Genomic DNA, 13,165 nt, shown 5'->3' with positions numbered 1-13,165 from the left:
TTGATAGAATTATTCTAGCATGTTAGTTGCTCTTTCAGACCCTAAATCTTAAGCCTTTTTTTTTTTTTTTTAAATTTCACACATCCCTTCAAGGTCACCTCCCACTGTCTTTTCTGTTAGCAACTGCTATAAATGTTATCACACTCTTCTAGTTTTCTACATTTTTACCTATTACTCATTTACCCTGAAGATTCTTTTCCTTTCTTTTGCCATCCAACAATATGGAAGCAGGCTACTCTATAGGAATTCTGCTCTCTTAGGATTTTGGAGCGAACAGTTCCTCAAAAGCCCCCAGGTATCTTAAGAACACCTTTTTTCGGATCTCACCCATTCTTTTAAAAAAATACATGATTGCTTATAATCTACAATAATATAATTAGAATATTGCTGCTTGGTTACTGTCAGATATTTCTGCTTAGCAAATTATATGAAAAGTTCTAATGCCAGGACAGGGGGTACATCTTCTGGGGGGAACTTCTGAGGTTATTATTTATGGGGTAGAGCTGCACTTAAGAAGGTAGCACATTTTCCTTCCACATCTAGCTGTGGAAAAAAGTGCAGCATCCTGAAGAAACCAGGGATACCTGAATACCTGCAGAAATTATATGACTTTGTCTAAATTTATCCACTTCCAAGATCATATAATCATTAGGCTTAGGAGCCTGAAAGAGACCGTAGAGATTGAGTATCCACCTTTGCATCCATTCAACATTCCCATCCAGTACTTGACCAGTGAAAATATGAGGTAGAAATGGAGAAACTTAACATAGTAGCTAAAAGTGTGGGCTGTGGAGTCAGACATTGAAATCTAGACTTTGCACTTAAAATTATGAATTGTAATCCAATTTTGGACAGGTTAATTAACTTCTTTTGCTTTACTCTTCTCAACAGTAAACTAGGGATATTAATACCTACACCATGGAATCGCTGCGATTAAGTTATGTCCTGGACTATCTTAAATATTAAATAAATGTAAGCTGTTGTTATTTGTTACTTTCAGAATATGTAGGGACCATTTCTTTAAGTTTGTGCTAAAATCTTTTATTGACTCTAGTCAAAGAAATGCACTGTCTGTCCAGCTTTTTGAATGAAATCTTTTCTGTTGTATTCTGCATTGTATCAAACTAAATTAGTAACATAGTTTACACATCATTCACGTGTATACACATGTTTAAGTTATTTAAAACATCTAGCTACATTTTCAGGAAGGTTTTAATAAAAAGGTTGTTAGAGATCATAAAAATATTTACCTTTTAGCAGGATGGTTTATTTTCATGCTGATGTTGGAGCTTTGGGACAGTGCTATTTTGCATGACTGTTAAAAATTACAATAAGAAAGACAACACATATTCTGCTTTAACTGTAGCTGGAATTGACTTTTTTTTTTAAAAATAGACTCAGTCTCAGACCTTTGAAAAACAAAGGCATTTTTATTGCTAATTTGATTCTATCAAAATGACTTCTGAATCTTATATAAGAATTTTAGTTGTTACAAGTAGACTTGAGGTGACAATCCCATGTATTTTTATCATAATAGAACAGTACTGGGATAAACTTCTGCCCCTTTTAATTTTTTATGAATTGGTACTCTAATTATCGGGCACTGAGTCTCAATAACTTCTGGTGCTGTGACATTCTGTTTTCTCCCAGTTCACACAGGCTTCAAACACTGATTTCAGAAGTGCCTCATTACTGCATAATGTTCCTGGTTCATTGTCATGAACAGATAGCCTGAAGTAGAATGTATACTATTTAAAGACAGCAAAGTATTTTTCTTTTCAGTTTTTTTTTTTACATTTGAATAATACATTAGTGTGAAAAATAGTACCTTCAATATTAAGTTTTGGAAGCCAAATTGAATTGCACAAAATTTCAAAAGTTTGTGTCTCAAATGTTACTTTACTACATATAAAACTCTATCTATACCAAGTAGGGAAAGCATTTCATATTTATTTAAGTAGCTTTCCAGTACCAGGCACTTCAGATACATTGTATCTGTAGTTGTAATTCTCGTAATTGTTCCTAGAGGTAGGAATTATTGCCCTCATTTTATAGAGGAGGAAACTGAGAGTCAAAGAAGTAAAATGATTTGCAAAACTAGTAAGTGCAAAGCAAGGACTTACTTGAATCTGGACCTCACACTAAAGATTGTCTGCCTTTCCACTCTACTGCCTGGAGCGAAGAAAGGAATGTGTGTAGTGAAGTATGGAAATGAATAGTGCCATCTGGAAGAGCAGTTCTGCCAAGTTCTAATATGAAAAGTGCTTTACCTCATTATAGCAAACATTAACGTAAAGTTGAATCCCTTTACTGAATGATCCCACTCTTACAAAACACTCTGGAATACATTTTAGTTCTGAGTTCCCATCCATGAGGGTACAGCATTGGCCATAATTGCTGCTGCTGTAACTTTGTACATTAATGGCAATTTTGTGAGGCTAGGTGAATTTTCCTATTTAGTTAGAGCTTGATTGTTCTCTCTAGACTTCCCTTAATTTCCTGCTGAGATCTTATTAAACATTTTGAGGATGAGCTAATCAGTGTTTTGCATCCTTTTAATAATGTGAATGCTTTTTCTTCAGCATAATTTAATGTGAGACTATTCAGATGGAAATAGATCGAAAGACTCCTTCACCAGTCATGGTCTCTGAAAATGGGCTCGCTTAGTGATGCTGATGGGTAGGCAACCTCATTAAGGTTTAATATGAGGTAGAAACTTCAGATAAACGTTTGTAAATGGACAACAATTTATAAATAACTTTTAGTCATTTATTCTTTCATTCTCAAAATTAATGGTTCCAGGTCACTTGTACATACTGAAATTCCTTCCGGGGGTATTATGAGAGGAAGGTGATCCATTCACACATCTTCATAGCCAAATTGATAAGCTTTTGATGCTTATGCTTTAATGCCTATTGACTGATGCTCAAAAATCAAATTTGCTCTTCCCTCGCCCTAGTGGATCACTTCAGCATAAAATTAGAATGCTTAATTTGAAACAAATTCTCCCAAAAGGAGAAACAGCTCTAATTTTCCTGTAGACGCTATCAGTACTGCTTCTTTGGGTTTAGTGTTAGATTACATTAGTTCCTGGGTCAAGATAGTTCATTGGCATATTATAACTTTTAATAAGAAGCCAGAGTATATTTGGTAGTATGCTGTTGTATGAGGTGAAAATATGTTTTGATGACTTTGATGGCAAGAATCTTTTAATATAGTTTCACATCATTTAAGTATGTAGAGACATGGGAAATAAACCAGTCTTTTTTTTTTTTTTTCTTTCTGTATGCTACAGGGTACAGATTTTAAATTTTAGCAGCATAATTCAGATTTTTGCCTTATGTACTGTATTACTAATCTGAATATTTTCCAATCAAACTTTTTGAAGAAACTTCTTGTGATTTGGTTTTAAGCAGAGTTGGAAATCATAAGCTGCTTGTGTAATTTTCAGACACCTTTATGAAAACTGAAACAGTCAAATGCTTCCGTATCTAATGTAATGGAACAGTTGTCTTATTTTCAGTTATTATATGGTTTAGGATGATGAGCTCACACAAATATAACCATTTCTCTTGATTTGATACCAAGACCATGACCCTGGCTTGTCTTATGGAGAATGAAAGCATATTTTAAGTTATTTGTATATGTATATATATGTATATATAGGATTTATCTTACGGTATTCGTTCAACTAATCCTTTTGGCTATCATTTATTATATAAAAATAATTTTTTCCAAATACCATTAAAGAACATATCTGAATGAGATGATAAGATAGAAAATTTCAAGATTTTGCAGTTCAGAGTAGGTACAATAGATAAACTACTTTTACAGAATGGTTTCTGAATAAGGCCCTTTCTTATTCAGGTGTGCCATTAAAATACACATGAGTATTTAAAAAATACTCACTTACACTTATCATCATCTTATACTTTTCTTCAGTGTTAGTGACTTGGTAAGGAAACTGGTCTTAAACTGTTAACCTCAGCAATTGCTTAACTTAGTTTTACGTCTCCCAGAAAAACTATCCCTGAGATTTTACTGTGAAACTCTACTTACATCCAAAATCCTTTTATTTTCCCACCAAAGCAGGGATTCTTTTATTTGCATACTTTTTTTCTTCCAGTTGTACTGAGGTATAATTGACGTACATCGCTGTATAAGTTTAAGGTGTACAGCATAATGATTTTACTTACGTACACTGTGAAATGTTGACCACAGTTCTACTGAATATCCAACATCTCATAGAGATCCAAAAAGAAGGAAAAGAAAAAGAAATTTTTCCTTGATGAGAACTCTTAGGATTTACTCTTAACAACTTTCATATATAACATACAACAGTGTTAATTACATTATTTTTTAAAATAAATAAATAAATTTATTTATTTATTTATTTATGGCTATGTTGGGGTCTTTGTTGCTGCGCATAGGCTTTCTCTAGTTGGAGCAAGCGGGGGCTACTCTTCGTGTGGTGCATGGGCTTCTCATTGCGGTGGCTTCTCTTCTTGTGCAGCATGGGCTCTAGGCGTGTGAGCTTTAGGAGCTGAGGCTCGCAGGCTCTAGAGCGCAGGCTCAGTAGTTGTGGCTCACGGGCGTAGTTGCTCTGCAGCATGTGGGATCTTCCTGGACCAGGGCTTGAACCCGTGTCCCCTGCACTGGCAGGCGGATTCTTAACCACTGCGTCACCAGAGAAGCCTATTAATTACGTTATTGACTGTATTCCCTACACTGTACATTTCATCCCCCTGACTTACTTATTTGTAACTGGAAGTTTATACCCTTAATTTCCCTCAGCTATTTCACTCATTCTCCCACCTTCTGCCCCTCTGGCAATCACCTGTTCGTTCTCTGTATCTATGACTGTTTCTGTTTTGTTATATTTATTTATTTATTTATTTATTTATTTATTTTTTTTTTTTTTTCGGTACGCGGGCCTCTCACTGTTGTGGCCTCTCCCGTTGCGGAGCACAGGCTCCGGACGCACAGGCTCAGCGGCCGTGGCTCACGGGCCCAGCCGCTCCGCGGCATGTGGGATCCTCCCGGACCGGGGCACGAACCCGTGTCCCCTGCATCGGCAGGCGGACTCTCAACCGCTGCGCCACCAGGGAAGCCTATATTTATTTTTTGTTTTTTAGATTCTACATATGAATGAAATCATATGGTATTTGTCTTTCTCTGACTTATTTCACTTAACATAATACCTCTAGGTCCATCCACATTGTCGTAAATGGCAAGATTTCATTCTTTTTAATGGCTGTGTAATGTTCGTGTGTGTGTGTATGTGTGTGTACCTGATATTCTTTATCTATTTAAGATATCTATTAGATATCTATCTTTATCTAATAGATATTTTTTATCCATCGATGAGCACTTAGATTGCTTCCATATCTTGCTATTGTGAATAATGATATTTTCATACTTTTATGAAATGGTCTTGTATAAAACTATCTTATGTTAAACTGTACTATCTTAATGATATTAATATATGTGTAACCTATATTTAAAATTCCATAGAATCTAATTATTGTCTGTCAAAGAGAAAAAAATAACATGTAGAAGTTTCAGTAGTTGAAAGTAACTCTAAACAATCTCAAAGCAGACACAATTTTTGAAATATACAAATATATCTGGATAAACTTCACATGTTTTCCTGTGAGCTGTTTCTTGAGTTGTTTCACATATCGAGGCTTACTGTGGTGTCATGATAGCTAGAAGAAATCGTAGGAGCAAAAAATCTTAGCTAAGAAAAGTGGGTGGTGTCACTCATTTGATAGAGAAAGAGATTGTGGGAGGATATAGATTCTGAGCTGGCTGAAGGTAAAGATTAAGGGAAATTTTCATAAGGATGAGAAAAATAAAAGTTACAGTATTATCTTAGCAATTACTTTCAAATACTGTCATAAAATAATAAAGAAAATTATGTGAAAATGGTGATATAATTTTTGGAATTATTTCTAAAAAAGATGTTTGGGGTGATGATGGGGGTGGGGCAAAGGAGAAAGAAAACATTAATAATAAAAAATGGGAAATATTAGAACCTAACATGACTATCTACTGGGAGAGTATTTATCAAAATTTTATTGAAAGATCCTAAAGTTGTGTTTGTTGTAATGAAAAATATTACATTAACATGGCTCTTGATAAGATGTAACCTGTATCTCCAAATAAAATTTTTGCATTTCTCTTATTCCAGTGCAAATCAGATTATAGCCATCACTTCATGGTAAATTATAAAAATAATAAATTAAAAATAACCATAATATGACAGTAAATGATAACCTCAAACATTTTTGATCACTGTGTTTGTTGAAAATGTCAGATCTTATTCTGCCTACAGTAGATCAGGGAACCTCAGGAAATTGGAGGGATTTCGTGATATAAAATAGTTAAAATTTAAAGCATTTGATTTTCTGTTTTTAATTTTATTCAACCAAGGATTATAAGACTCTCTCAATGCCTCCTAAGTGACAAATTCATTAAATATTTATTGATCATTTATAATATTGGAATATTAAGCCCTGCAGTATTGGATGTTATGGGTGCTGGAGATATGTAGTGAAAAATACCAAGGTTAGTGTTCTCATAGCATCCACATTCCCTGGGAGAAGAAGGACAATAAAAAGAAATGACAAATGCATGTAAAGTATACCAATTTGCATTAACTACTATCAGGAAATATTAAGAACGGTAAGAGTAATTTTTTTTAGGGTAAGAGTAATTTTTTTTAGGGTAAGAATAATTTGAACAAATTACCCTAGCCTAGCTTCATTGAAATAAAATATTTCTATTCTTGTCCTTTCTATTGTCAAGGAATTTGCTAATAATAAACTCTGATAGTACAGTGAGACGCCATGACTAATTACACATAATTGGTTTCTTCACTTTTTCACATATTACAGAGAGCAGATTATGATTCCAGTAAATTTGGATCATGCATAGAAAAGATTTCAGGTAAAAGTGATCCACGGAAATAGACACTGACATCTTGTTTGCTGCCAGAAGCCACAAATAAATGGCTAGCAGAGTGCTGAATTAGCCCATGGACAGATGTATGGGAGTCTTGGAGCAAAATAGTTTTAATCAGGGGTGATTTTTAACCTTCTTAGAATTTTTACATTAGATGTAGCTAAATTGGATTGAGTACCTAATTTATTATGAACCTGGTTTAGGTTTTGGTCACTGAATGCATACATCTAAAACGTAACTGTTAGAAATCTCAGTAAAGTGTAAGCCCATTTGTCAGTAGAGTAGGTGATTCATAGTAGGTGATAAATAAATATTTTTTGAGGGACTAGCTTGTTCTGAGGAACTGAGCAGAAACTGAGGTTACTGCATCCCTGAAGGCTTTTGCTCAGTCTTGGGGCACAGGAAGGTAGAGGACCCAATCCACTATAGATAAAACTTTGTTGGGAAAAATATAAACCTGCCAAAATTTTAAAACTTCTTGTGAAATATTCTTTTTCAGGATTTAATTCACATACCAGACCATTTACCCATTTAAAGTGTCCAGATTTTTTTTGTATATTCACAGGATGTTCAACCATCATCACAATCCAATGTTAGAACATTTTGTCCCCCATTAAAGAAACTCCAATCCCATTAGCAGTCACTCCCCATTCATCCAAACCCCTCAAATTCTAGGCAGCCACTTACTTAGTTTCCATATCTATAGATTTGCCTATCCTGGACATTTCATTCAGATTTGTTGTTGCCAAATAAAATTCAATTGTTTAGAAATGTTTGCCATGTTTTGTTTATCCATTCATCAGTTGATAGACATTTGAGTTTCCACTTTCTGACTGTTATGAATAATGCTTCTGTAAGCATACGTGTACAAGTTTATCTGTGGAACTGTATTTTTATTTTTCTTGGGAATATACCTAGGAGTGGAATTGCTGGGTCATATGGTAACTCCGCATTTACTTTGTCAAGGAACTGTCAAACTGTTTTCCAAAATGGCTGTACCATTTTACATTCCTATCAGCGATTTATAAGGGTTCTGATTTTTCCATATTATCACCAACACTTGTTATTGTCTTCTTATTATAGCTATCCCTGTGGACTTGAACTGGTATCTCATTATGGTTTTGATTTGCATGATGACTAATGATGTCAAACATCTTTTAATGTGCTTATTGGTCATATGTATATCTTATTTAGAGAAATATCTCTTCAGATCTCTTTGTCCATTTTTTAATTAGGCTATATGTCTTTTCACTGTAGAGTTGTAAAATTCTTTATATATTCTAGGTACAAGTGCTTTATCAGATATATGGTTTGCAAATATTTTCTCCCATTCTGTGAGTCCAGGGATTGGCAACTTTTCTGAAGTTACATCATAAACCATCATGAATAATTTCATTATATTTGAGAGGGTGTTTTATGGTAAAGGGATAAATGTTCATGAAACTACTGTGATTTTAAGGACCCTGATCAAGCCACTCAGAAGTATGGATGGAAATGCAATGAGGTAGTATTTTTTAGAAAGACTAGGAAGATGTCCTTCCTCTTCTTCCCACCCACCACTTAAACTCATAAAGAGTTTTTTGGTTTTTAAAGAATGAGAACTTCTCTGTAAGGGTGTGAGGGTGAGGTTTAACACTGGCCCTGGATATGCCATTCAATCATTTATGTGTCATAAATCACTCCATTTAGTTTTCATAAGATCCCACTTGAAATCCCAACTCTTCCAATTCCTCACTCCTGTGAGTGTTTCCTCTACCATTTCCCTGCTGTTTCAGAAACTTGATTCTTCCAAAGAACCCTTTCCCATGGAGCCTGCTCATTCTCGTGCTCTGTGTATCATAGATCCCCCAAATCTCATGTGAGTTGCATGCTATCTGGAAATCATCCCTATCCCTTCTCTTTACTGTAATTCACTGACATCTTGGCCACTCTCTCACGTCCATCAAGGCTTTAGTATCTTTCCCGTCAAACTTGAGGCTTATTATTATTTATTATTATACACTACTTATTATTATTCTAGGTGTCTTCATCCGTGTATTGACCGCTCATTTCTTCTTTACTACATCCAATAATTCCCTACTGTCCACTAGATCAGATTCCGACTTCTCAAAATAGTACTCAGTGCCTCTAACTTAATTGTCCAACATTTTCATACCCAGTGCTTGATGCTAACTGACCATGAAAGCCAGAGATGTCCTTTTTGTGACCCAGCCAACTCCTACAACCTGTGTGTGTTTCTAGCTCTGTGCTTTTGCCTGTGTGATTCCTAGTATTTAGACTCTGCTTTTCTTCTTCATATTCTGTCCGTCATTTAAAACCCTATTTCAGTTCTGCTTTCTTTTCCCTGACTGCTCATCATGATTTCCTATTACACTTGTTTGAGCCAGACAGTGATTACTTATTAAGAACTGGTTATTTACTACAGTTTCTGTACAGTTCAATTTAACACTTTAAGAGCACTCTGATTTTTCATGGTTTTGTGCTTGTAAGACTTTTCTTATCAATTGATAATAGACTTCTTGTGAGTAAGTAAATGTCTGCACATCTACCACAGTGCCTGAAAAGGGGCACATGTCAGTAAGCACTGGTGTTTGTACACTGACTCTCTGATACCTTTGGGAATTCTTCAGTCGCTATCATTGAGATTATCTGAGTTTTGTTTAATAATAATAACCTATTATCTTATGTTGATTTTGGGGGGAAATGTGTGACTGAGATCACTCTTCACTTTCCTTCTTCTTGGATGAGTCTGATTCCACATGAATGTGTTTTTTACACATTCATGATTAGACAGTGTTGATTTTATGACAGTGCCTCAATATGGAGGTCTCAGGGCCTGCATCAAAATACTGTAAAATCATTGATGATAGGAGAAAAGTATGCACAGTCCATGTCCCGTAGTTCTATATGAAAGCTTGGGGATTCCTGAATATGACCTTTAATTTTTTTTCTTTTTAAAAAGCAGCTAACCAACACTATTAAGGCACTATTTATATTTGAGTGTTTCCTTTTCTCTGAGTGGAACAGCAAATCAACAGTGTGCAACCTTCATGCTCATAGATGACAGAGGGCAGTGAATTGTGCTTACTTTGAATACCCACTTCTGTTGGTTTTAGTAAAATGCAATATCTGTGCTAATTTCTAGGCAGCAGTCTGAAATCTGCAACAGAAAATAACTGATATGTCTGCATAAGCAACACACTTAATCTTTGGTAAAGTAATTTGAAAATTTGTGTTACATTTTATCAAGTGATAAAAATTTTAGATAGTATGTTTCTAAAACCTCTCAGGCGTAAAGTCTACAGTGCTCTTGTTATTACTTGAACATCTTGCTCAACTGTCTTGCTGTTACTTCTAAAGAAGTAATAAAAATGAAAATGTGAAGGAAACAAATCAGAATTGGAAGGACATTTGTGGTGCCAATTATATACATTTACCATAGCACTTATCAAATTGTTATCATTAGATTGTTTTTTTTTTTTTGAGGGCAGAGGCTATGCTTTATTTCACTTCTGAACCTAGCACAATGCGTGTTTCATAGGTGCTCAATAGATGGCTGCTGAATTTATATGTTTTTGGAGTGGGCTAATATATAATGAAGCTTTAATAATTTAGACTGAAAAAGTAGATTCTTAATGTTTGACTCACTGACCACAAATTATATATTAATATATTCATAAATAACAATTAGTACTCATTTCATATTTAATACTTGAAAAAATGCTTTTTCACAACTACTGATTTCTTGAACAAGTGAGTGACACCCAGTCCAATTGACCAGGATACTTGCACATACTATGTACATAATGTGTATGGGCTTGATCTCATAGCTGGAAGTTATGAATAGAGTGTGGTTTGGATTTTAGTCGTTGTGGAAACGTTTAAGCCTTATAAATGTGAACCATGTCCTTTTTCTTTCCTTGTTTTAAAATTTTATTTTCCTAGAGATGATATTCTGCCTATCTTGCCTCTTCTTCACACTCAGGTAATACTTGTCAGATGTGAAAATTGTCTTGATAGAACACCAGAGAACTTTCTAGATATGAGATATTCAGAAACCGGTGCTAAATCACAGGGTACTACAAGAGGTAAAGCTGATGATTAGATAGAAAAAATGCAAAGTTAAGCTATAGGTCACCATGTCCCACTCCTCCCTTCCACATATTCCTTCCACTTTAGGGAAAAGCAGAAAACCTTTTTCCTTAGTTATGCTTGCTCTCTCAAAGTATAAGAAACTAACGTGTCTCTTACCAAATACCTACATACTTCCTGTATTTCATACTCTATCAAGTCCATGTTCCTCAGGATGTTTTTCTGAGGGGGATGAGTCTGGCTTCTTTCACTCAACATAATTATTTGGAGATTCATCTATGTTTTTGCATGTTCAATAGTTTGGTTCTTTTTCTTTTTGAAATAGTATTCTATGGTATTGATATACAAACATTTGTTTTTACCAATTGATGAGGAATTTTGAGTATTTTTAATTATTTTAATTTAATTATTTAAATTTAATTTAATTATTTTAATAATTGTTAATTATTTTGAGTATTTTTATTATAAGTATCTCTCTCCCAGAACACTTTGTTCATAAATCTAATGGAACATTTCTCATAGTATGTTAAACTAGGTTGTTTTCATACATCCTCCATTAGACTATCCTGACCCTTCAAGATAGGGGAACTGTATCTTTTTCATCCCTTCTCTCCCAGCCCCTAGCATAGTGCTGTGGTTTTGAATTGGTAGTCCATGTAAACAACCCTCTTAGGTGAAGCCAAAACTTTTTCTTGATCCTGTACTGTCTCCATCATCACCACTTATTGATTCATTCAAATCAGAAACTTGAGAGATGTTTGTTTGCTTTTTTTTGAAAATCTACTTCGTTTAGGTATAATTCATACACAGTAAGTCACACATTCTTGTTTTTCTAAATTTAAAAATTTTAATACAATTTCTAAAGATTATACTGCATATCTACCTATATTGGCTATATTCCCTGTGTTGTGTAATACTTCCTTGTAGCCTATCTTACACACAGTAGTTTGTACCTCCTATTCCCTCACCCCTGTGCTGCCCCCCACCCCACCCTCACCACCGGTAACCGCTAGTTTGTTCTCTGTCTGTGAGTCTGCTTCTTTCTCTTATGGTGACTAGTTTGTTGTATTTTTTAGATTCCACATATAAGTGATATCATAGAGTATTTGTCTTCCTCTGTCTGACTTATTTCATTTAGCATCGTGCCCTCCAAGTCCACCTGTATTACTGCAAATAGCAAAATTTCATTCTTTTTTATGGCAGAGTAGTACTCCATCATGTATGTATGATATGTGTGTGTGTATGTATATATATACACATATATATGTATAATGTGTGTGTATAAATATATATATAAATATGTATAAATATATAAATATATATATGCATGCCACATCCTCTTTATCCATTCATCTGTTGATGGACACTTAGGTTGCTTCCTTATCTTGGTGATTGTAAATAATGCTGCTATGAACATTGGGGTGCATGTATCATTTCAAATTAGTGTTTTTGTTTTTCTCAGATATATACCAGGAGTGGAATTGCTGGGTCATGTGGTAGTTCTATTTTTAGTTTTCTGAGAAACCTCCGTACTGTTTTCCACAGTGGCTGCACCAATTTACATTCCCACCATCAGTATGCGAAGGTTCCCTTTTCTCCACATCCTTGCCAGTGTTTGTTATTTGTGTTCTTTTTGATGATGGCCATTCTGACAGGTGTGAGGTGATATCACTGTGATTTTGATTTGCATTTTCCTGATGATTATCGATGTTGAGCATCTTTTCAGGTGCCTGTTGGCCATCTGCTTTCCTCTTTGGAAAAATGTTTATTCAGTTCTTCTCTTTTTTTTTTTATTTGCCATGTGGCATGGCTTGTGGGATCTTAGTTCCCTGACCAGGGATTGAACCTGGGCCCTGGCAGTGAAAGTGCCGAGTCCTAACCACTGGACCACCAGGGAATTCCCTGCCTATATATATATATATATATATATATATATATATATATATATATATATATTTATGTTCAGTTGTATGAACTGTTTATGTATGTTGAATATTAATCCCTTGTTGTTCGTATCATTTGCAAATATTTTCTCCCATTTAGTAGGTTGTCTTTTTGTTTTGTTTATGGTTTCCTTTGCTGTGTAAAGACATTTGTTTAATTAGGT

At 34.7% G+C, this 13,165-nt stretch overlaps 1 non-coding gene across 1 annotated transcript; it reads right to left on the bottom strand.

Annotated features, from left to right (window-relative positions):
* Positions 1-12,883: 12,883 nt before the first annotated feature.
* Positions 12,884-12,955, bottom strand: TRNAE-UUC. Its single transcript has one exon. It is a non-coding gene; the product is annotated as a tRNA-Glu (tRNA).
* Between the last annotated feature and the right edge of the window lie 210 nt (positions 12,956-13,165).

This window comes from Phocoena sinus, chromosome 1, assembly GCF_008692025.1.
Source record: "Phocoena sinus isolate mPhoSin1 chromosome 1, mPhoSin1.pri, whole genome shotgun sequence".
NCBI classification, from domain to species: Eukaryota; Metazoa; Chordata; class Mammalia; order Artiodactyla; family Phocoenidae; genus Phocoena; species Phocoena sinus.
Note: the sequence above shows the minus strand (reverse complement) of the source record. Positions and strands in the feature narration are given on the sequence as shown.